Source organism: Lycium ferocissimum, chromosome 1 (genome assembly GCF_029784015.1).
Source record: "Lycium ferocissimum isolate CSIRO_LF1 chromosome 1, AGI_CSIRO_Lferr_CH_V1, whole genome shotgun sequence".
NCBI classification, from domain to species: domain Eukaryota; kingdom Viridiplantae; phylum Streptophyta; class Magnoliopsida; order Solanales; family Solanaceae; genus Lycium; species Lycium ferocissimum.
The window spans coordinates 58,701,381-58,727,261 of NC_081342.1; the positions used below are offsets into that span (position 1 = coordinate 58,701,381).

A 25,881-nucleotide genomic window follows, 5' to 3' on the forward strand; every position below is an offset into this window, starting at 1 on the left:
CACTTCTAGGCTGTTTTCGTAGAATTCAATCATGAATTGGACCTAAGGGCATTAGAATAGTTAAATTTTTATCATCATGACTCTTCAGAAACAAGGCTTTTCCCAAATTTTGCTACAAATAGTTTCCAAAATTGGACCTCAAATCTTGTGACGCAAAGCTTTTTGGTGAGTTTTTGGATATATATATTTTTTTTAATCGGATGTGCCCCATGGGACAGTTTTTGGAGATTCTACAACCAAAAGAAATGAAAAGGAAATTTTTTAAAGGAAAATTGCAAAAAGTGATATTCTATTAAATTTTTTGCGAAGAAGTAGTTTACTCTTTCTCTAGTTTCATGATTTTGAAGTTCTTCCTATTGAAAAGCTCCTTGCAATTTATTTATCAAACAAAGTCCTTTTGCCAAAAAAGAAGCCTTGTTTAATCGCCATCTAATATTTTCATACTTTTTTGGTGGGTGACGGATTTAAAGTTTATTTGATTGCTATTGATACCTTATTAAATCAAAAGCAAATGAACTCAAGGGTCGTTATTGGAAATGAAACATTATATTTTTTTTTAGTAACTATAACACAATTAGTTCAAATTCTCAGCAACCATGACTTCGAATTCTGCTCTTGTACATTTTTTTACAACAAGATATGAGAAATTAGGGATAGTTTGATAGCTGGTTGGAGGTGAGTTATGTAGATATAAAATTAATATACTGTTTGGTTTGCCATTTAGAAACTCGCATAACTAATACATGTATAAGTTATGAGTGAATCTATGTATTATGTTATGTATAATAGAAGATGAAATACTAATAAATGAATTACTAAACCCTACATAACTAATCCCTATATAAAATAATACATAGATTCCTTATAACTAATCCATGTATTACCGATACCTTCATAACTCTAACACGCTACCAAACGACCCCTAAAGTTACTTGACAATGCGCTTTATTTAACACATTGTGCTGGCAATAGCTACTATTATTTTGGTTAATATATGAATAAATTTTAATTAGTAAAAATTATAGGTATTACCAACCGTACGACCGAATAATCCAATTAATAACCTGTTAGAAGAGTAAAAAATAGATTTAGTTGGATGCAATATTAAATTAAATTTGTAACTAATCTCTGCACTCTAACCAATCTACCAACGAGCCAGTTCTTGTCCTATCAAGAAAAGAGGAACAGAAATCATTACAGAGGACACAATAAAAGCGGCAACTTTACTCATTATTTCCCTTTACATCTACCTAATATCCACCAAGGACACGCCCTTTTGAGTGGGGAAGTTCCGAGTCCAGCACTTTTATAACCCAAAAAAAAAAAAAATTGAAACCAAACTAACCCATTAAAAAAAAAAATCAAACTAGGCTTCACGCATAGATTCTGTGCATGAAAGGGCCAAAGTGTACATTTACATTTTATCCCTTTCACGCACAGAATCTGTGCATGAAACCCTTGCCTAAAAACCCGACCCAACCATTATTCTTTCTCTTCTCTTTCATTTTCTCCATCTTCACCCTTTCAACACACTTTTGCACTTCCAAAAACATGTCTCAAAATTTTGAAACTTCAATGTTTGCTATACAACCCGATATTTGCGAATGCAAGATTATCGTAAACTAAAAACATCAAAGACCCAAGATAATCCGGGTCGCCGTTTTTGGCGTTGTAAAGTGCCCGAAGTAAGTGTTTTTACATTTTTTAGTGTTTTTTCTTTTTCACATTATCCATATATTTTACTTTAAAAAACTGATTTTCTTGTAATGTTTATAGGATATGGGCGGTTGCAAATACTTTAGGTGGGAAGATAGCATTCACGTGGATAAAACAGTGGCGGCGAAGTTTAGAAATTCAATTTTGGATAGAGATACCGCGACTTCACGTATCTCTAGAGATACCGCTAAGTTGGACTCGCAATTTAAGCTTGTGGAAGCTAAAGAAAAAATTGAAGGTTTGGCGGTGTTGCTCACCGATTCCGAAAAAAAAGGAAATTTGCTGAAGGCTAAACTTAGAGAGGCTCAATATGAGAAAATAGCTTTGAAAGAAAAACTTAAATTGTGGAAGATTATTTGTGCTATGTTGTTGTTGTTCATTATTTATATGTATTTTGTTTATTAAGTTTAATATTTCTATGGATTATGTTTTTTACTAGTTGTACCTTTTCCCCTATAATGTAATCCGCACCCTTTATGTACTAATTTAGTTGTGTTTCTTTGTTAAATTGTCAATTAATAATAGACTTTAACAATAAAAGCAAATTAAAAACATGCCAAACTAATTCAAATTGATGACTTCATCATAAAATAAAAATACAAATTAATAGCCTTAGTCCGAAACTTAAATGACCCATAATCTAAGACAGTGAGCCTAAATAGACCCTAATCGTCATCAGAATAGAAGTCCTCGATATCGTCCTCCGAACGATATTGGCGGTCTCTTAACACACATCTTTTTTTAGGAGATGTTAGTTCTCTACCGGTTGATGATGCTTGTCACAAATGTCTTATGAATCACTAGTCACTTACATATGTGAAAAAATGAAGATTAGTCCAGATGAGTATGAAATCATTATAACAGGCAGATATCCACAATCAGTTTCCAATGGTATAGTGTTTTATGGTAGGCATTATATAAATGATGATGATTCTTTAAGGGATTATTTGAATGCGCCAGAAGAATTAAAACATTTAGTCGCCCTTAATGTTCTGGAGATGTATGTTGAAAAGATACCCAGAGAGGTCCCGCAACAACAGCCCAGTCAAGCTAACACGTATGGAGATTTTAGTTCTTACGGGTATTTTGAGTACAAAAAGCCGCCTTAAAATCTTACCCAACAATTTAATCAAACTTGGTAAATATGCACTCTTATATTATTATTTTGTGCGTAGCACGTGTTTATTGTATGTATTGATAAATAACTATTTTTAAATTTTTGTAGGGGTTATAGACTGATACGAGTAATATTGGGGAAGTCATCTCAATTTAGTGGAGCAAGTCATTATTATCGAACTCTCCGGTCCTGGAGCGGATTATTACAATAATTCTCGATTCAAGAGAGCTGATTATTATAATAATTTCCAGTTCGGTGCAGCTGATTATTATCAAAACACGCCAGTGGTACCAACTGTGGATGAAAGGCAATCCTCTCAGTTTGGTGGAGTTGATCATTCTCCACACCATGCTAATAATCAGTGTGTGTAGGTTCATCACCTAGATGCTAAATATATATATTTGTGAATTTGGAATTTAACATATGCTTTTTATCGTCTAGGAGGAGGCCTTTCTTAGATGGTGTTGATTGTCCAAGTTATATGGGTACATCAGAGAGTGATGGCGATGAACCAGCTAATAATACAGAGGTAACCGATAATGAAGATAGTGAAGGGGATGAAGATACGCATTGTAGTCCCCAAAACCAACGAACCAACTCACCACGTACCACCTCCGATGGCCGAAATCCCATTCTCCCGACTCAATGCAATGGCATTCTGATTATATTCTATATCTTGACAGTCTCCAAGGTCGTGAGGATGCATTTGTCTTCACAAGAGATGATTATCAAAGTCACTAAAAAACGTGGATTGATCCAAAAAATCCCATGACTGATAAATGCGTCATTGCAAAGGGAATGCGGTTCACATAAAAAAAGATGTTGTAACGGCCGTCGGGGAATGTATTGTGTACAGGTACGAGGGAGTTTAAGGTTGATGACTCAAACAGATCGGTATGGAGGCTGATTTGTAGGCGACATACTCAAGGCTGTCGGTGGTTGCTTCGGAGAATTGGTAAGCCTGATAGTCTGTGGGAAATCACAAAATTCCACCTGAAGCACACTTGTGATATGGGACAAAGTCGAGCAGATCATTGTAATCTAGATATAAACATGATTGCTTATGTGTTACTTAAACACATTGAGGAAACTCCAAGGTAATTTATCTGACCGTTTACATTATATATCTTATAGAAATTAAAATATCATTGCTAAATGTTGTTTGTTTAAACTTATGCGTGATGCCTATCAAAACTTGTATTGGCATGGTCCACTCAAAATATGGTAAAATGATAAGCAAGAGAAAGGGATTTCTCGAGCGTCGACGTGCTTTTGAAACGATCTTTGGAACTTGGGAATCCTCTTTTCAGGCGTTGCCAGGGTATATGGCGGCTTTACAACATGATAATCCTGGCACTGTTGTACAGTGGCGGCTTTTAGAGGGCAAAATTTTCGACTTCGTCTTTTGGGCATTCAAAGTATTGATGATCTTGCTCACTGCAAGAATGTGATATCGATAGATGGAACCCATGTGTATGGCCGATATGACATTAAGCTCCTAATTGCAGTAGGTATGGATGCCAATGGGTCAATATTCCCTCTTGCTTTTGCAATTGCCGCCAATGAGAGCAACGAGACATGGGGGATGTTATTGACTCATCTACAAACTTATGTTATTAAGGGTCGTCAGGGCATATGTGTCCTATCGGATCGTCATAAAAGCATATTGCACAATATGCGTACTCTGGAAGGGTGGCAGCCTCCACATGCTTACCATCGATATTGCTTAAGGCACTTAAAGGCTAATTTTCAAACAAAGTTTGGAAATGGCACTGTAAACAAATTGATGTGGGGAAATCGCTGACGCAAACATCAACAAAGAAAATGGGCCGCAAAAATGGAGTCGCTAAGGGAAGTGAGTGAAGAGGCATATGTTTGGTTGATGAAATTAGAAGTTGAAAAATGGACTCTTTATCCGATGGAGGAAGGAGATGGGGCATGCTCACAATGAACAGACGGGAGTCTTTCAATGGACTCCTCAAATTTGCTCGAGGACTACCAGTCACCGCAATGGTAAGACTAACTTTCAGGCAGGCCGTGGAGCGATTTGCGGATAGGACAAGGTAGGCCATAGCTATATTAGCCGACGAGGGAATATGGATGCCAAAGCCCTACAAAAAAATGAAGCACTATAGAAGAAAGGCAGAGGGTCACCAAATGACCGAGTATGACGTCGTTCAATGAGTGTATGAAGTTAGAACGGGTTATTGCGACGGCAAAGGAGGAAACAAACATATCATTATTGAGCGTACACAATCATGCACTTGTAGTAAGTGGCAAACGTACCACATGCCATGTTCTCATGCAGTCAGGTGCTTTGAGAGAATGGCTAGAAATGTAAATGATTATGTGGCGGAGGAATATAAGGTCGTAAAATACCTTAAAGCATATTCGGGCCAATTCCGTCCCCTTGGTGATCGAGCTTATTGGCCAACCGCGCCGTTTTCTATGATTGCGAACAAGAACCATATCCGTAAATTGGGAAAAAACAAGCTAACCCGATATCACAATCAAATGGATGTTAGCGAAAAGACTTACTCTCGCAAGTGCTCGACGTGTAAGCAATTTGGCATGATAAGCGTTCATGTGGGCAAAACTCTCGTGGTGGCAGCACATTTGGAAGTAGAAGAGTGTCTAGAACTTGATTTTTTTTTTTTTAAGTCTATTGTAATTTAATGATGTATTTCGTTGCTAATGGAATGAAATATTTTTCAATTATTATGAACCTCTCATATTGGATGAATTATTTTTAAATATTATATTTATTTTTGCACATTCAAAAAGTGCGGATTACACAATATAATAACAAAATAAAAAAGACATAAAAGAATCCGCACCCTATAAAATATGGCACTTAAACCTAAATATAACAAGTTTTCAAACGTACTTCGGAGCACTTTACAACCCCTAAAACGACAATCAAAATGTATATGTATACTTGATGTAATGAGCCGGTATTATTGTACACTAAAAAAAATATTAAGTTCTATATAAAATATTTATATTCCGGTGTTTTGAAACGTGACTAATCTTCGGTCAAAGTACGCAAAAAACCTTAATTTTTGAGAAAGAGAAGAGAAAGAATAAAGTTTGGGTCGGGTTTTTAGGCAAGGGTTTCACACACAGATTCTGTGCGTGAAAGGGATAAAATGTAAATGTACACTTTGGCCCTTTCACGTACAAAATCTGTGCGTGAAGCCTTGTTTGGTTCTTTTTTTTTTAATGGGTTAGTTTGGTTCCAAATTTTTTTTTTTTTTGGGTTACAAAAGTGCAGACTCGGAAGTTCACGTGTTCAAGATCTTATATCTAGTACCAGATTGCTTCTTATCAAACCCGACTGGTAATATCAGATTGGAAGCAAATGAAACAGCAAAAAGGAAGAAAAATTAATTACTAATATTCATTCACATAACAAAAAAAAATACCCAACGAGGAACTTTTATTTTAAAACATGAAAAAGTACCAAAACACAAGAGACAAAGATGAAAGTAGAAAAGGAGAAGTTGCTCAATAAGTACGGAGAAAAAATAAGCTCAAGTTTGCCGGTTTATGCTTTGGATACTTGCATCTTAATACCGAATAATAATTATATGAATATATATATATATATATATATATATATATATATATATATATATATATATATATATATATATATAATTGTCTCGCATTTATTGATTTTGTATAAATATCACGTGTCATTGCATTTTGATATTTGGATATGTTAAGTGAGGCACGTGGAGACCGTCTGCGTCGGGTTATGAGATATGCACGTTGAGTCCATCTGTACTGGGTTATGAGATATTGTAAGAAATACCCCTTGGACCTAACTCAACCCCAAAAGTTAGGAGATAATTATGGCCTAATACCCACTAGTGATCTAGTTTGCCAAGATTAGCCCAATAATCAATTTCTTACATATTTTGTACGTTCAACGATCTAATTTGCAATTCTTTCGGAACTGTCATATCACATCCCCATTTGCTCAATTTCTGCATTCGATGGCGCATGATGAGTGTTGCTATAGCTACTGTTCTTCTTCAGAAGTTGTTTCTCTCTCTTTCCTTACACTTACATAATAGTTTTGATGGAAAACGGCTATTCTATTTTGCAGAGAGAGGACCCCTTTTAATCTAAAGAGTTTGGAGACGTTATTCCCACGTTCCATCAATGTGAGAAGTGGGACATGAGTAGTTTTATACTACTAGGTAACCTCCCCATATTTATTTAGAATTTATCTTATTTTACTATTAAACCAAAAATGATTACGTGGGCCACAAAAATTTACATTCTCCCACTTGGCACATGTTCATTAACTTAATGGTTTAATAAGCATGTCAATTAATGTTAAATCCAGTCACATTCGTTGTTGTTAAGTAAATCAACTAATATGAGTCATGGTGGTTGTACATCACTTTATTCGGCATAGTCCCTTCCATGTATTACAATATTAGTCTATTACCCAACACAACCTTTCAAATACATAATGGGTCCAACGATAGTGCTTAGAATACTTTATCTAAGCCAGAACTTGTCATCGTCATTCTCAACATTATGTATACAACAACAGAAACATATATATCATTGAGCTCAAAGTGTCAATTGCATAACATAATAAAGTCTTTACATAAAAAGTCATTCATTGCCATCAATAATGCCCATTCTTTCAACATGTTTAACAAATGTCTTGGGCGGCAATCCTTTCGTCAAAGGATCGGCAATCATAAGTTTGGTGCTAATATGTTCAATTGACACTTTATGTTTCTAGACTTCCACTTTAACCGAAAAGTATTTCAATTCCATATGCTTTGCACCTTCGAATACTTGTCGTTTTTAGAGAAGAAGACTACTACAGTATTATCACAATAAATTTTTAACGGCCTGGTAATACTGTTGACTAGTCCAAGTCATGAAATAAAGTTCCGCGGTCAATTAGCCTGAACAATGGTCTCAAAGCATGCCCCAAACTCAGGTTCCATAGTGGATGCACTATATAACAGACTGCTTCACACTCTTCCATGATATTGCTCCTCCAGCGAATAGGAACAAATAACCAAATGTGGATTTTCTTGTATCCACACAACCAGCATAATCTGAATCTGAATATCCAACCACATGAAGATGTTCAGGTCTTCTATAAGTGAGCATATGATTTTTCGTTCCTTACAAGTATCACAACACTTTCTTTGCAGCCTTCCAGTGGTCTATTCTTGGATTACTTTGATATCGGCCCAGCATCCCAACAGCAAAACTGATGTCTGGTCTCATACATGTCTGGGCATACATTAGGATTCCAACTATTGATGCATAAGGAATATCTTTCATTTGCTTACGTTCCAATTAATTCTTTGGACATTGATTTAGACAAAATTTATCTCCTTTCTAAATTGGAACGAGACTTGATGAGCATTTTGCCATTCTAAATCTCTCTAACACTTTATTAATATAGGCTTTCTGAGACAACCCCAACAATCCTTGTGATCTATCCCGGAATATTTCTATCCCAAAGACATAGGATGTTTCTCCCATATCTTTCATTTCAAAGTTGTTAGAGAGAAATTTCTTGGTGTCGTGGAACAAATCAAGATCATTAGTAGCAAGCAGGATGTCATCAACATACAGGACTAACATAATAAACTTACTCCCACTGACCTTCATATACATACACCGATCAACAGTGTTCCTTAAATCCAAAGGTGACAGTAGTTTTGTTAAACTTAAGATACCATTGCTGAGAAGCTTGTTTAAGTTCGTATATTGATTTCTTAAGTTTACACGCTATGTGTTCCTTTCCTTTAATGGCAAACCCCTCAGGTTGATCCATATAAACTTCCTTATCTAAATTTTCATTTAGAAAAGTACATCCATTTGATATAGCTCTACGTCATAATGAGCTACTAAAGCCGTTATAATTCTGACTGAATCTTTTCTGGAGACTGGTGAAGATGTCTCCTTTATTTTTCTGAGTGAACCCTTTGGCCACAAGTCTGGCCTTGTGACGTTCCATGTTGCCACTTGAGTCGCGTTTGGTCTTAAAGACCCATTTACACCCGACTCATTTGCAACCTTCTGGTAATTCAACAAGGTCTCAAACTTCATTCTGTTCCATAGATTTCAACTCATCTTTCATAGCACTAATCCATTTATCAGAATTATTACTTTCAACGGCTTGTGAAAATGAAACTGGATCATTATCAATTCTCAAGTCAATTTCTGACTCCTTTAGATATACCAAATAATCATTAGAAATAGCAGATCTCCTTCGTCTTTGAGATTTTCTTAGTGCTACTTCTCATGGTTCATCTACTACACTTTCATTAATTATGGCTTCATTCTGGATAATATGATCATTTATTTGCTGTTCTTCTTGATTGTTAGGCTGTACAATAACTTCAGGAACAACAATTTTGGAAGAAGTGCAGGGTAGAGGAATTTGCACCCTAACTTCTTTAATTTCCACATGACGTGATTCTTAACTCCCACTAACTTCACCATTCTCAATGAACCTAGCGTTTCCAGTTCCAACTATTCTCGTACTATGATTAGGATAGTAAAATCTATACCCCTTTGATTTTTCTGGATAACCAATGAAGAAGCCACTGATTGTTCTTGAATCCAATTTCTTTTCTTGTGGGTTATAAACTCTAACCTTTGCCGGGCAACCCCAAACACGCAGGTGCCTCAAACAAGGTTGCCTACCAGTCCACAGTTCAAAAGGTGTCTTTGGAACCGCTTTAATAGGAACCCTATTTACCAAATAAACGGCAGTCCTTAAAGCATACACCCACAACGAAACTGGTAAAGATGAATTACGTAACATACTCCTAACCATATCCATTAATGTACGTTTATGCCTTTCTGCTATATCATTTTGTTGTGGTGTGCCAGGCATTTGTATTGCGCACATATGCCACGCTTTTCAAGGAATTTAACAAATGGACCAGGGTGTTGTCCAGTTTCATCATATCTTCCATAATACTCACCACCTCTGTCTGACTTGATTATTTTCACCTTTCTGTCTAGTTGTCTTTCAACCTCATTAATAAACACCTTAACTGAATTTACTGCTTGAGATTTATCATGTGACAAATAGACATATCCATAACATGAAAAATCATCAATAAAGATGATAAAGTATTTTTCCTTACTGAAAGATGCGCATCAAAAGGACCACATATATCAGTATGTATAATTTCAAGAAGCTGTGCGCTTCTTGTGGCTCTTTTCTTTGTGTGTTTTGTTTGTTTTCCTTTAATACAATCAACACAAATATTAAGGTCTGTAAAATTCAAATCTAGAAGGATTTCATTCTTAACTAATCTCTCCAGTCTTTCTTTGGATATGTGACCTAAACGTTTATGCCACAAGTAAGCAGATTGTTCATTCACCAAACTTAGTTTGGTTCCAACATTATGATGCAGAGTTAAGAGTGTTTTGGGGCAAACAAATTATCAAGATTCAGTTTTATAAGCTATCACAAAGAATACCATGCCAATGAGATGATTATGCTTAAACAAACTAAAACATCCATTCTTTGAAATTAAAAGAGTATAAAGTCTTATCCAACATAAGTAAAGAAACTAAATTTCTCAAAAGAGAAGGCACATAACAAGTTTCAAATAAATCTAAGTGATGGTCAGTATCTAGGATCAAACGATAAGTCACGATAGCTTCAACCGGAGCTTTCACTCTATTTCCCATGTACACATTTCTTTCATTCTTGTTTATAATCTGTGTCGTAAGGAATTCATGCATCGTATTAGAAACATGAATAGTGCAAAAAGAGTCAAGCCACCAAGTATTATAAGGAACTTTAATTAAATTTGATTCGAGACATGTGAAAGCACTAGGCTCACCTTTCTTCTCGAACTATGCCTTACGTTTCTGGCAATCTTTCTAAAAGTGTCCAGGTTTTCCACAGAAACAACACTTACCATTTTTGTGTTCCTTCTTACGTACTTGAGAGGAGAACTCATTAATATGGTGTTGCCTGTGTTTTCCCTTACCATGTCTCTTTCTTTTCTTTCCAGCTCCTTGATGACTTACAAGGTTAATGGAGTAGATTCATTGATTCTTCAGCCTTATTTCCTCATGAACCAACATTTCGTGCAATTCATGCACGTTCTATTTGTCTTTCATGATGTTTTAGTTCATTTGGAAAGCGCCATACTCAGACGGTAATGAGTTGATGATGAACTGTACAAGGAAATTTTCATTCAGTTCCATTCCCAAAGTCTTAAGTCTTGCTGCTATGTTTTTCATTTCAATGACATGCTCATGCATGGTACGTGAACCATCAAAATTCATGGTGATCAAAGTACCCATTAGTGTCCCAGCAAGAGACTTATCAGCAGTTTGGGAGCATTCTTCTATAAGTTTTAGAAGTTCTTTGGCACTTTTAGCTTTGGGAAGAGTAGTCTTTATTTTACCTGCAATATTCATTCGCATAAATATTAGGCCTAATCTGTTAGGTCAGTCCCAGTGCTTATAATAGGATCTTTCTTCAGCATTGCTAGTATCAGTAATAGCAGTTGGCTTCTCAGTGTCATGGCTTCTCAGTGTAAAGTGCAACATCAAGATCTAAAACTCCAAGATGGAATTTGATCTGTTGACACCAATCTGAGAAGTTAAGTTCGTTAAAGGTCGTAACAGAGGCACAGTGCGAATGAAGAGCAAATGCTTCAAATTCAACATGCTCATTCGTTAATGCTTTGAGTTATGAATTTAAACATATTATCAGATTCAGAAACGGTTTCTTATAGACTTAAGTGTACTTTGATGCTCACCTTTGGGCAGACCATCAAAATACTAACTTTAAACATAATGATGCTTAAATATGAGTTTAACATAATTTGACAATTCCTCATGCACCAATCAGTAATATTTATTATCTTTGGATAAATAAATAAAACTAACGGCACATCTAAACTATCACTTTAATGTTTAGGATAAGGCATTATTACCCCCTAAACTTTGGCCGAAGTTGGTACGACACACCTTACCTTTTCAGGGGTCTTATTACCCTCCTGAACTTTTTTAAAACGGAATAGTTATCACCCTGAAGCTGGATATTTACTCTCTTATGGGAGAGTGACATACACTTTCCTTGCCACATACATATTTATTTGTTTTCTATTTTTTTAATTCTTTTCGCTTGCGTGGCAATTTAAAAAAAACAATTAAAAAACTGAATTTTCTTTTAAAAAGATGAAAAATGGATATTTAAAAAAAAAAATCTGAAATTTTGATATTTTTAGACCCATTTTTAACCCAAAAAAAAAAAAAAAAAACTTGAAAACGTGGATTTTTTTTTTAAAATATGGATTTTTTTTAAATATGGAAAACTTGGTTATTTTTTTATAATGTCTTAAAAATCTAGATTTTCATGATTTCATTTTCTTAGGACACTTATTTTTCAAATAAAATCTAGATTTCTTTTTTAAAAAAAAATCTAAAAAAAGTGTTTTTTCTTGTCAAACTGTGAAATACTGAAGATTTATAAAAATTGGGAAAATTAATTAGTTTTTTAAAATGTGGAAAACTCATTTTTTTAAAACTAAATCTAGAAAACTAGATTATTTTTCATATATAGAAAAAAATAATCAGTTTTCCAAATTTAAAAAAAGTCCAGATTTTTTAGTAAGAAAACTCAGTTTTCCATATTTATTTTCTAAAAAACAGATTTTTCATATTTTTTAAAAACAATTCAGTTTTCCAATGCTTAAGAAAATACAAATTTATAATTTAAAAAAAAAAAAAAAAAAGTTTTCCACATTAAAAAAAAAAAAAAAAATCAGTCTAGAAAAAAACTTTTAAGCTTTAATGATAATTAATTAGGTGTAATTAAATGTGAAGTACCCAATTAAAAAATAACACGTGTCAGATTTTATGCTTCTCACTCTCCCAAAGAGAGTGAAATACACTCTCCTTGCCACGTCAGCGCCTGGGGTGGTAATTATTCTATTTTAAAAAAGTTCTGGGCGGTAATAGGACCCCTGGAAAAGTAAGCTATGTCGTAGCAACTTTGGCCAAAGGTCGGGGGGGGGGGGGGAGGGGGTAACAGTGCCTTATCCCGATGTTTAATGATTATAATAACAAACGATCAACCTTTGGGCAATCCATAAATATCTTCTAACCAAAAACTTCAATTTATCCATAAGTGTCAGATCAGTTATAAGCATCAAGATCAATGGGTAATTGAATTTAAGTTTAATCATTTATTTTGGAATTACTTATTCATAAATATTTGACCACTTTGGTGATCAACGGATCTTATTTATATAATTCTGATACTATTGGTTATGGGTGGAAGGTATACCCATAAACAACACATTACTTTGACGAGTTATTTAAAAGTGTTGAAACTGTAATTCTTGAAGGTAAATTAATAAATGGGTGATGTATCACCATACATGATTTGATTGACCACTCACAAATATCAAAATCCCAATCCGAAATATATACAAGAAAACATGCTCAATTGTTAACCAATACGTGAATCAAAAACATATAAGAATCACAGTAAAGGCAGTAAATCAAGATCTTGCATGCTGAAGTAATCTATTATTTCCTCAGTCAGAATAATCATGATGAGTAGTAAACCATGAAAATACCACAGCAATTAATTTGATCATATGATTCTTTCTCATAGATCACATACTACTACTAAAGCAAATTCTGAAGCAAGAAATTATGCCCTTTTGAAATATGAATTCACGTTTAAAGTGAACTAAGCACTTCAATACATTCTGAATGGTGCATTCTCAACATTTAGCACTTAAAAAAAATTCTTGCAAATACATGAATCAATATTGCCGAAACTCACTTATCAAGTATTCTTCAGTTTTGGCAAAAATGTTATGCGCCCATAAAAAATTAGATATTGCAATTAACAGAATTTACACCATTAAGATTCACAAAATTGATAAAAAAACATTCACGGAAAATCACTAGTTCGAAAACCTGGCTCGGATACCACATGTAAGGATTTTTCACAATTCTAGAGTGTGGTTCATAAACAATCTATATAAAATCCTATCGATAATTTCAGGAATGTGGAACTGTATGATTTTCAACAGTAAATTTAGTCAAGAAACACACACCCGAATTAGCCATGATATTACTTGACTTTAGAGCGGAAGCGTTCTTCTTTCCTGTTCTTCTTCAGAAGTTGTTTCTCTCTCTTTTCTTACACTTACATAATAGTTTTGATGGAAAACGCTATTCTATTTTGCAGAGAGAGGACCCTTTTTAATCTGGAGAGTTTGGAGATGTTATTCCCACGTTCCATCAACGGGAGAAGTGGGACATGGGTAGTTTTATACTACTAGGTAACCTCCTCATATTTATATAGGATTTAACTTATTTTGTTATTAAACCAAAAATGATTACGTGGGACACAAAAAATTACATTTATTTCATAGATTCATTCTTACAATTTTTTTTTACAATTCAATTTATTTTTCTCTCCAATTGAATTCAAGAGAAAAAGGAAAAGGAGGAGCAACATGGGGTTTGCTACTAATTATGCATCAATGTTCTTATAGAGAATAATAGTGGCACTTTTAAGTGGAACATTTTGTCAACTTTTCTTGTGAATCTCTTAATTAAAAAAATTCTGAGTTTGCATTCAGGGAAATCAATTAGAGTCTCAGATATAGGAAAAATAAATTTAGCTCTAGTATTCGCTATTATTTTTATACCCCTAACTTGTTTCTTTTTATTATTAGGTTTTCTTGAATTGAAAAATATGTTTGCAACACTTAGGGTTAGGGAAGAGATTAATTTTACAGCACTATCTGAACAAATTGTTGAAGAACAATGGCAAAGCAAGGTTGCTTAGAAAGTCAGATTGAGATTTAGTCATCTTACTTTTTTGGGGGTTAGAATTATCTAGATTTTGTTTCATGTAACAATATTTTCTTGTACCATTCTGTTAGAATTTTAGTGACGTTTATTAGTTATATTTTAGTGACGTTTATTAGTTATCTCTTTGAATGTAGAGGTATTTGCTTTATCTAATCCTTATTTGTAATTCAAACTTCCTGTAACGACCCATTTGGTCGTTATGGCACTTTTGATCCATTTTCCCCTGTTGACCTTTCCCCGATCCCTGTTAGTATGATTTTGACCCGAGGGGATAGGCAACAAGGTTCTCAAAGTCATCACGCGAGTTCTTTTGTGATTTATGAGAATTAGAGCTTTAAATTTAAAAGGTTTGACCAATAGTTGACTTTGGGTAAACGGACCTTTTCAAATTCCGTCAATTCCGTGAGGTCCGAAAAGTCTATTATGACTTGATGGGATATTCGGTTCAGTTTTCGAGACATTCGGGGGCGTTTTGTCCTATTGGTTGGAAAGTTGGTTTTGGCCCTTTGGGGGTTGACCCAGTCAAATAGACCTCCGTTGGAAATTTCGAGGCAATAAGTAAGTTCGTAGCGTGTTTTTGTGTATGTCTGCATATCTGGTTTGTGTCCGGGAGGCCTCGGATGGGTGTCATGATTTTTGTTGAAAACTTGTTGAAACCAAATTTCTGTTGGTTTCTGGTGTCTTGCCTCGGCAAGTATAGTTGCACCCTGCGGGTCCGCCCCGAGGGTACTTGGCCCGCAGGCTCGAGCATCCTGGTCATTTAATGAGTTGCACCCCAACAGGCAGCCATCTGCTAAGGCGGTACCGCTGTAGCGGGTCTCTGTTCGCGGGAGCGGAAGCTAAATCAGAAAACCCTTTTTAATTCTAACTTCGAAACCATTCCTGCTATTCACCAAATTATTGATCTAGAGAGCATTAAGGGCAATTTGGAGAGCTATTTGGCTGGAATCTTTAGTAGGGTAAGATCTTCACCCTCTTTATTGCTTACATTATGATTTAGTAGGGAAATCTATAGTGATTGTGAATGGGGTTAGTTGGGGAAGATGACTTTCAACCTTATTTTGGGTATTTGAATTTTAAGTTTGAAATTGAGTTTGATTGGAAAATCTTGCTAGACTAAGCATGGAATATTATGAATTAGTGGATTATAGCTTGGATCTCTAAATTGGATTAAGAAATTGATTATGGATAGTTTGGGTTTATTCCTAATTTTGGGGTTCTCATTAAATAATGAAATCGATGACTAATTAAGCCTAATTAGCAATTGAAGAGTAGAATTGAACTTCTAAAACGTTGGATTACCATTTCCATTTTTGAAATTCCCATTTTGCCCTAGTGGGCCCAATTTTCTCTTTTAAAGTCTAATCTTCGATTCGAATAAGTCTATAGCAATATGGGTATCGTTAGTCTCTTTTTCTAACTTAGATTATGATGTTGACTAGACTTTGATTATTCGAAAGCTCCTCGGAAGGGCAAGACTCACGTTTGACTGTTCATGGCACCAGCTCGGCATTGAGGTAGGTTACGGCTTACCTTAGTTATATTTTGATTAGTGAAACGTATGTATGTGTAGAATTGATAGGAGAAAGCATGATTAGGTCTTCAGACATGATGTTAGGATGGATATACTCATGGGTTGGTATGACTTCTGATTATGTGGGCTTGTCGCCGTTATTTGGACGCATTGTGACATGTGGTGTACTTGTTGATATTATTGGGTGATGTAAGGTGATAGATTCACTATGACAATTGAAACTCTGTGTTGTTCCCATTTTCATGGATGCAAGTCTTGTTATAACTTATGGTGCTTTGTGATCTCCATAGCATACTCATTGGCTTTTGATTCATTGATATCTCATTCTTGCATTCATGCATGATGGAAATGTTGTGGGAAACATTGTGATAAAAGAATCACGGAACAATTGATGGAAAAAGACTGGGAAACATTTTATGAAAGTCACCTTTGGTTTTGTGCGGAGTGGCTAGTAAAGTGAAAGATGAAAGTCACCTCTGGGCTTTGTGCGGAGTGGCTAGTTTTATGAAAGTTGAAAAATGAAAGTCATCTCTAGGCTTTGTGCGGAGTGACTAGCACATGGATACCATGGGTCTCCCGCGGGTCATGACTGCCGAGATTTCGTCCGGAGCATGTGCGTACAGGTTATGTTATTGGCCATTGCATCGAATCCATCTCATTGCACATCACCTCATTTTACATCTCTGGATCGGATTTGTGGTTGTACTTGTGTTGTGGCTATTATGAGAAAATAGTGAAAGACTTGGCAGACTTGTGTTTAGGTGCTTCACCATAGGCTATGACTCGAGTATTGATCATTTGTGGCCAGTGTGGATGTTTGTGCCTGTCTGCTTATCTTTTCTGATTCTGTGCTTTATATGCGTGGGTTAATCTTAATCGGCCTATGATGCTTACCAGTACTTGTTGTTTGTCTTTGATGCTACCTTCTTTGCATTCTTTTCTGAGTGCAAAGTTTGTCTCAGATTACATATCAAGTCTTCGTGTGTGAGTCCCGAGGCAGTTAGTTGGAGTTTCCAGGGTGAGCCATGTTCTGATCCGCTACCCAGAAAACTCTTCTATCATTTTATCTGTCCTTTGTATTCGTGACAGAATTGTTCAGACTTGATGTATTTCTACTATTCAGACTTATGCACTTACTTAGTAGCTCTTGTCTTTTGTGACTGGATCATATTCCTTGGATAGTTGTTGTATTTCCTCACTTATATACTTTATATGATTTAGAGACTGCGTAGAAAGTTCTGTTTCTTTCGGCATGCTTAATTTTAATGTTGAATAAGGGAAGGGTTCTCCGACTAAGGGGGTTGGCGTGGGTGTCGCTTGACCCACGAGTTGGGTCGTGACATTTACGCAGATCATGTTTATAGACTTCGTGGATAAAAAGATCTAATCCGCCATAGCCTTTCTCATCTGCAGCTTGCATCGTCAGCTCGTTCCCACAATCCCTCCTTGCCAATGATTACCTTTTCGACTAACTAATCAATATTTAGAAGGTTCCTCGCATTGTTGGACCTTAAAAGGCGCTGGACTTTATAAAGATAATCCTCCGAATCATCATTGTTTAATCGTACATTAGCTATTTTGACTCTCCATTATGTCTTTAGTTCCCATCTTTACTGAATTGAACTGGTAAACAACTGCTTTGGTTGGTACTAAGAAATTGAGCAGAGTTTTGTTACCTGTCAAAATAAAAAAAAAAAGCAGACTTGTTATCTCTAAATCTATAGCAGATAATATAGATTGGTCATACTATCCGAAACTAGGAACATTAAGGAAAAAATAAAATGATAGAGAAAGGCAATTGGAGATTTCAGATAGTTATTATTATAGGAATAATTTATGGATTTGTTAATTATAAATGGGATCAGATCAACAGATGTATAATTAATGAAAAGAAGGGAATAAGAACGAGAAAAGGGAGAACATTAAGAAATTATACAATGGTTATACATTGTTATACAAACCATATATATTATTTATACATTATATATAGTGTATAAGGATGTATATTTAAAGTTACAGAAAAGTTGAGCAATTTATGTATAGCTACACATCACATATACATTATCTATACACCAACGATACAGTGGGCTACATCCGCAGCAAACTAGATGAATGGGTTGTATGTATGGGTTATTTCCCCAAAAGCTAGCTCATACGGTGAGGATTGTCCAAGTCCATATAAGGAGACCAATTACCCATCTTATATCCGATGTGGGACTCTTAACAGATATGCAGTTTAGTTCGCTTGCACCAATTATGAGATATGCACGTTGAGTCTGTTCATGCAACACATGAAGTCCGTCTATGCGGCGTATGAACAATGCGGTAGTCCCCCATGGATCATCAGAGTCCGAGCAACCCCCAACCAATCCAGGGGTACGCAAGACTGTTGGGGGTACTGGTTGATACTGAGTTGGTTGAATCTATACATATCATCTTTATATGTTGATTATGTGGATTCTATTACGTTGTTGGGTTGAATTTGTGCATAATATCTCTATATGCTAATTTGTACGCCTTTATTTGACTTACTTTATTGCTATTGTTCTGTTCTACTAAGGTTATATAATTAATCAGGGTGACAACGCAAGTATTTCTAAGACTAACTTTTGCACTACCTATTAGGGTTGGTCGATGATACTTGTTGAGCACGCGTTGCTTTTTATACTTATGCTACACTTGTTACACCTTTGTATGTAGGTTGAGTTGACTACTACAGTGTTCGGGGGGTCATCAGATATCATACCAGCAGTCCAGAGTTGAGATGTCATCTAGTTCCTGGTAGCCGGAGTCTATTATTTTATCGTCTTCCTAACAAATAATGTACCTTTCATATTTATGTTGTATATTTCATTCTTAGTAGCTCAAGACTTGTGACACCAGTTCTAAGGATTCCAGAGAGTAGTCCTTCATTGTATATATGGAGATGATTCATTTATATTAATGGTTGTACTTCTTTTTTGTTACAATTCATTGAATTTGGCGATTACATTTAGATTGGTTCACCTGCCGGGTAGGATTAGGTACCAACACAACCTAGGTAAAATTTTAGATCGTGACATCACCAGTTCTGTAACTCATGCACTATTCTTTTGATTAACTCTGCGACAAAAATACAACAACCCCCCTCCCCACAACCCACCCCCCCAAAAAAAGAAGAAGGTACTTTTGAACATATACATGCAACTTAATTTATTTGTTTGAGATTGCACCAAAAAGCTACATCGCAATTCAAAGCCACTCACCAACATCATCAGCACTAAAATTGACACATGGTATACTAACACAATCATTAACACTTACTACACCAACATCAAAGTTTATACTTGTTATACCATCGCCAAAATAACACGTGTTACGTACGCCATAATCAAATTATCACATGTTACAACACCAAAGTTGACACGTGTTATACTAGCAGCCCTAGAACAAACAAGTTGCAACAAATTGAGAACATTTAAGATTCGAGTTTTCCATTGGAGACTCTTAATTGTAGTACATACTATAGCACGAACCAATTCTTTCTAATCCTAGAAAAATGTTAGATACTTTTCTTCTCAGAATTTTCTCCCTGCCAAATAAACCCAGAAGCAAATTGCATTCCAAACGGATAAGAGAGCCAAAATACACCCATATCATCTTTAATCTTCTGCAAATCCAGCTTCACATATTATCTGAGCCGCCATAGAAGTAGAAAAATGTGTCGATCAGATTGATATCTTTACAGAGACCGAACATTTGAAGTGAGACTTGAAATTAAAAGTGAAAGAGGTAGGGAGTTATGATATCGAAGAAGAGGGACTAAAAATTGAAGTTAGACTAAGAGTTTGATCAACTGATTCTAAATAACATATTGGTCCATAAAAATGAAATCTTGTTCTCCCGTAACGCAAAAGTCATGTAGTAGTTCTTGAATATATAGTCCACTAATCATACAATGCTCTCAGAAGAAAAAAGAATATATTTTTCACAACTTATAGCCGGTTTGTCAGGTATTTGGGAAGCCGAAAGTGTTTTTTTTCCTTTTCAAAAAGTGCTTATTTAAAAAAAATGAGGTGTTTGGCCAAACTTTTGGGAGAAAATACATGCTTTTCGAGAGTAGCAGAAGCTGTTTTTCATAAGCTAAAGAAAGTAGCTTTTCCTTAAAAACACTTTTTTTGAAAAGTACTTTTGAGAAAATACACTTAGAACCTGTTTGGCCTAGCGGATTTGAGGCGAAAAGCACTTTTTTTGCGGAAAAAAAAAACTTTTTTGGGATATTTGAGGTGTTTGGCCAATTAGTAAAACTGCGTTAAAGCAGAAGCAGAAGCAGAAGCAGTCTTTTACGTGGTTGGGGAGAAGCAGAAAATTTCTTCCTTTTGGAAAAAAGCAAAAGCAGAAATTAGTTTTCTTCAAGATTTAAAAAAAAATAAAAATCCCTAGCATAAATACATCTTTACCAAGTATATCCCTCATTAACCCATTAGGAATTAAATCATTGAGGATCTTCGTGATGTATGAAGGATTCTACTTATTTTTGTGTTGAATTTTAAGTTGTGAAATGATTTTGAATTTTATTTTGTTGTAGTCTTTTAGTATATTTAAATCATCATGTTGATATTATATAAACAATATTTAATATTTATTTTATTTATTATATAAATTTAAGTATTTAATACGTACTTTTAAATTTTAATTAGTTAAAAGTAAAAACTTAATTAAAGTCTTTCATAATAGATATTTAAAATAATTTCTCTCTGTAAAATAATCTTGATAGTAAACATTCGTTGATACTTGTCCTTTTTCGTATTTGATACCCAAAAGCACTTTTTAAAGAAAATTAGTCAAACACAATATGCTTATTAAAAGCAGTCAAAAGCACTTGTCAAATAGATTAGCCAAACACAAAATATTTTTCACCAAGAGTATTTTTTGAAAAGCACTTTTAAAACAAGCACTTCTCAAAATAAGCAGTTTTTAGCTGCTAGGCCAAACAAGCTCTTAGAAGCACTTTTTAAAAACTTGTCAAGCACTAATTGCTGCTAATAAGTGCTTTTTGAATTAATTGGAACACAAACTGCTTTCGACCAAAAGTATTTTTTGAAAAACACTTTTCAAAATAAGGTGATTTTAGAAGCTTGACCAAACAGGCTATTAGTATAATAATAAATTTGGACCGATGTTGAAAAAACATCCACCTATCTTAAGCGTCATTCAAGAACTACTTTGGTTTTCAAAAAATAATATCACATTTAAGGAATTTGTGAAAACTATCTTTGAATAGTGAATTGATCAAAGATTTCTTACAAAGTCGTTCAAATAAATTTATCAATTGCTTTATATACTTAATAAAAAATCCCCCCCCCCCGAAAACAGAACAAATTATAAGTGTCAAATATCATTAACCTTTATTATATATTATTTGCATTTTTCGCATATTTGAGATCAATACGAGTAATAAATATCAATATAAGTAATTGAGGGGATTAATGGAGAAGATATCATTATAGACATGTAATTGAATGATTCAAAGGAGATTTTAAAAAGTTATTATAATGCTTATACGGAAATTTTAGTTGTACAGTATGAAATGAAGAATTTCGATTTCACCTCTTATCGGACCGAAAATGATTCATTTGATCTCAATCGACTGTTCTACTCTTAAAGAATGATAGATCGTACTTATTTGCCATCAGTTTGTCTACTCAAAATTGCATTAGGAATTCACACCTACTTTTATGCTACCAACTTTGAAAAATCAATCATAAAAAGTTGGGAATAAGATAAAGCTTCATAGATAATTTTTTTGTGTTGAAAAATAACATGTCTTCGATAAGGTTGGGGCATATAGTGAAACACCTTCACAAGAGAAGTCAATACATTGATGAGTCGTTTGGTTAATGAGATAAGGATAATAATTCCGGGATATTTCATAAGATTATTTTATCATGCGTTTGGTAATGTGTATTATTTAGCTTAGGATTATTCTGTCCCACCATATTAGTATAAATGGTGGGACAAGTCATCCATATAGAAGGCAGGATAAAATAATCCCATAAAATATCTCAACTCATGAGATATCCTTATCTATCCCATTCCACTGACCAAACGACCCTGAAAACCAAAATAAAGTGCGTGAATTAAGCCACAACAAAATTTAGCAAAACAAAAAAAATCGTAAATATGATGACATGTTGAGTCACAGTAGTTGTGAAATCTTGATATAAATCCTTTATACAAAGGACCGATGTCATATTTTAAGCTTACTATTCCATTACGATTTTCAATTTGAAAGTCTGACTTCTTTCCAAATCAAAACTCATTTACTATGAAGTCCATAGTTATGTTATAAATGCTTTATATGACTTGTTTGCACAGTAGATGTGCTTGTAATAATGTATGTATGCCTCTAGTCATTGTTACAATACTCAACATAAAATTTAAATCTTGACAAGTTATTATTTTTGTGGGGATATGTACTATATAAAAGTATCTTAATTGTCGAATTAATGTAAAGGAAAACCTCCTTGATTTTTTTTTTCTTAACTTGCAGAAAGTTTCAAATTTATTCTCAATAAATTTAGTCATCTATCAATTCCCTCCTTGTGATTGATGCTTTTCGTGACTAATATCTTGTTTTGCCAAGTTTTTGCGAAGTCAAATTAATTTTTTAAATGCTTATCTTATAACGTTGATGTGTTTGGCATAACTTTTAGAAAAAATAAGTACATTTGAGTAGTGACAGATGTTTTTCAAAAGCTAAAAAAATAGTTTTTTGCATAATCACTTTTGGAACCTTAGCCAAGCACAAATTACTGCTCTCATATTGACCAAAATTGATATTCTCAAATTGATTAGCCAAACATAAACTGCTACTCCCAAATATATTTTTTGAGAATCACTAACAACAGAAATCACTTCTAAAAATAAATAAATTCTAAAAGATTGGCCAAACAGGCTACAGAGTAACATAGAAAGATTAGCAATGTTGCACTCAACTTTCGAATAACATCTCTATTTGAACCCAAGCAAAACGAAGAAAAAAAAAAGAAAGTATAAGCTAGTGTTTTGTCATAGATTTGGTGAAACTTTAAGAAATGTGTTTTTAAGTTGTGTCGATTTTTTTTTTTTTTTGGAAATGTGAAATTGTGTTGGACATGCATTTTACTTGAGAAAAAAATAAAAATTTTGTGAGAGAAAGAAAAACTCACCCAAAAATTGATCAGTATTTTTGGAACTTGAAATTTTTATAAAAAATTCATCAAATTCCATAAATAAAACAATGTTTTTAATTTCTTTTGAGAAAAAAAACTTTCAAAATCTATAGCCAAACGGGATCTAAAAGAAATATCCCAAAAAAAAAAAGAAAAAAAAAAAAAAAAGAAGAAGAAGAAGAAGGTGGGGTGTATTGTCAAAACCGAGGATTTTCCTTCATAGTTGATTTAGACCAGTGTGTGTCCATTTTAATTTGACCGTATTTTGACTAAACACACACACACAACAGTCGCCTGAAAAAAGCTCTCCACCCTCTTTCTGCTGCCTGTGAGCTTCGCCGGTCTCTTTTTTTTTTCCTGCGAAATCGATCTGTAAGTTTACCCATCTTTCTCTCTCTAGATTTCCTGCTTTCTCTCTCTTAACGCAACAAAAAACCCTAACTACTTTGTCCAATGATTGTTAAACGTACAATGCAAATTGCAAGTCAAATTGAAAGCTACTGTTTCGTGATTTTTAACTATCCTTTCGTTGATCTGCATTGTTAAGCTTCCGTTTGGCCATAGATATTGAAGTTGAGACTTGAGAATTTGAGTTTTCGAAGTTGTGATTTTTGGAACTTGAAGTTGTGTTTGGACATGCATTTTACTTGGAAAATAATTTGAATGTTTTGTGAGTGGAACCGAAGTTTCTCCTAAAAACTGGCTCATTTGGAACTTGAAATTATTTTGAAGATAAATTTTCAAAATCTGATTAAATTTCATGGCCAAACAGATATTTGAAGATAAATTTTCAAAATCTATGGCCATACGCTTGCTTAATTCATAGCTTTCTCTCTCTAGATTTGCTACTTTATGTCTCTCACGAAAAAAAAAAAAACCCTAACTCATTTGCCTAATGAATGTTAAAGGTACAATGCAAATTGTAAGTCAAGTTGAAAGCTACAGTTTCACGATTTTTTAATATCTGTTCGTGGTTTTTCCAAACTGATCTGCTTTTTTATTTGCTTTCTGTAACAATTCACTATAAAAGGGAAGAAAATGATTTATTAAAGGCTTTTTTTCAGTTTCAATCGTTGAAGTTAATGAATGAGCTTTGTTTTGTTGTTACTGTGTTTAAATTGTTTGCTTTTATGACATGTTTTTGACGTGACATTACTCTACATTGTATGAAATGCAACGTGCAATTTGCATTGTACCTTTTCATATCTTTCTTTCTCTAGATTTGCTACTTTCTCTCTCTAATGGAACCGAAAAAACCCTAACTAATTCGCCTAATGTTTCTTAAATGTACAATGCAAATTGCAAGTCAAGTTGAAAGCTACTGTTTCGTGATTTTTAAATGTCATTTCGTGCTTTTTCCAAACTGATCTGCATTGTTATTACTAGCTTCCGTTGGCCATAGATTTTGAAGTTGAATTCAACTTGAATATTTGAGTTTTTTGAGGTTGTGCTTTTTGGAACGTAGAATTTGTGTTTGGGCATGCATTTCATTTAAATTTTGTCAGTGGAACTGAAATTTCCCCCACAAAACTGGCTCAAAGTATTTTGAAGATAAATTTTCCAAATCTAATCAAATTTCAAAATAACAGTTGACATCTCTCTCTCTCTCTAGATTTGTTACTTTTTGTTTCTTACGTTATCAAAAAACCCTAACTACTTTGCCTAATGATTGTTAAATGTGCAATGCAAATTGCAAGTCAAAGTGAAAGCTACAGTTTCGTGAATTTTCCAAACTGATCTGCTATGTCTCTGAGCATGACTAACCAACTTTTCTCTGAAAAAAGAGAAGAAAATGAATTATTAAAGGCTTTTTTCAGTTTTAATCGTTGAAGTTAACAAATGAGCTTTGTTTGTTGTTATTGTGTTTAAAATTGTTTGTTCTTATGACATGTTTTTGACGTGTCATTTCTCATTACTCTACATTGTATGAAATGTAATATTAGTGTATTGCAAATTGCATGTCAGATTGTCTTTTCTTTTCCTTTTTCCGAATGCTTAGTGAAAGCTACAGTTCCGATTTGTAAATATCCTTTGGTGATTTTCCCAAACTGATCTGCATTGTTAATTAAGCTCTCGTTTGGCCATAGATTTTGAAGTTGAAACTTGAATGTTTGAGTTTTTGAGGTTGTGCTTTTTGGAACTTGAAGTTGTGTTTGGACATGAATTTTACTTGGAAAATAATTTGAAGTTTTGTGAGTGGAAGTGAATTTTCTCCCCAAAACTGGTCTGAGCCCGTTTTTGGAACTTGAAATATTTTGAAGATAAATTTTCAAAATCTGACCAAATTTCATGGCGAAACAGATATTTGGAGATTAAATTTCAAAATCCATGGCCAAACGCTAGCTTATTTGCTTTCACCGGATGTTGCTTACAAATTTGTGGTGGTATACTAATACGACTCTGATCATGACTAACCAACTTTTCTGTAACATTTCTCTCAAAAAGGGAAGAAA

At 34.3% G+C, this 25,881-nt stretch overlaps 1 protein-coding gene across 1 annotated transcript in view; it reads left to right on the forward strand.

Moving 5' to 3' along the window:
• Positions 1-23,601: 23,601 nt before the first annotated feature.
• The window catches only part of LOC132056157 (guanine nucleotide exchange factor SPIKE 1), a 42,022-nt gene continuing 39,742 nt past the window's right edge, over positions 23,602-25,881 (forward strand). The window contains exon 1 of the mRNA XM_059448238.1: positions 23,602-23,800. The gene's annotated coding sequence lies outside the window, so the exon portion shown is untranslated. The remainder of the gene's footprint in view (positions 23,801-25,881) is intronic.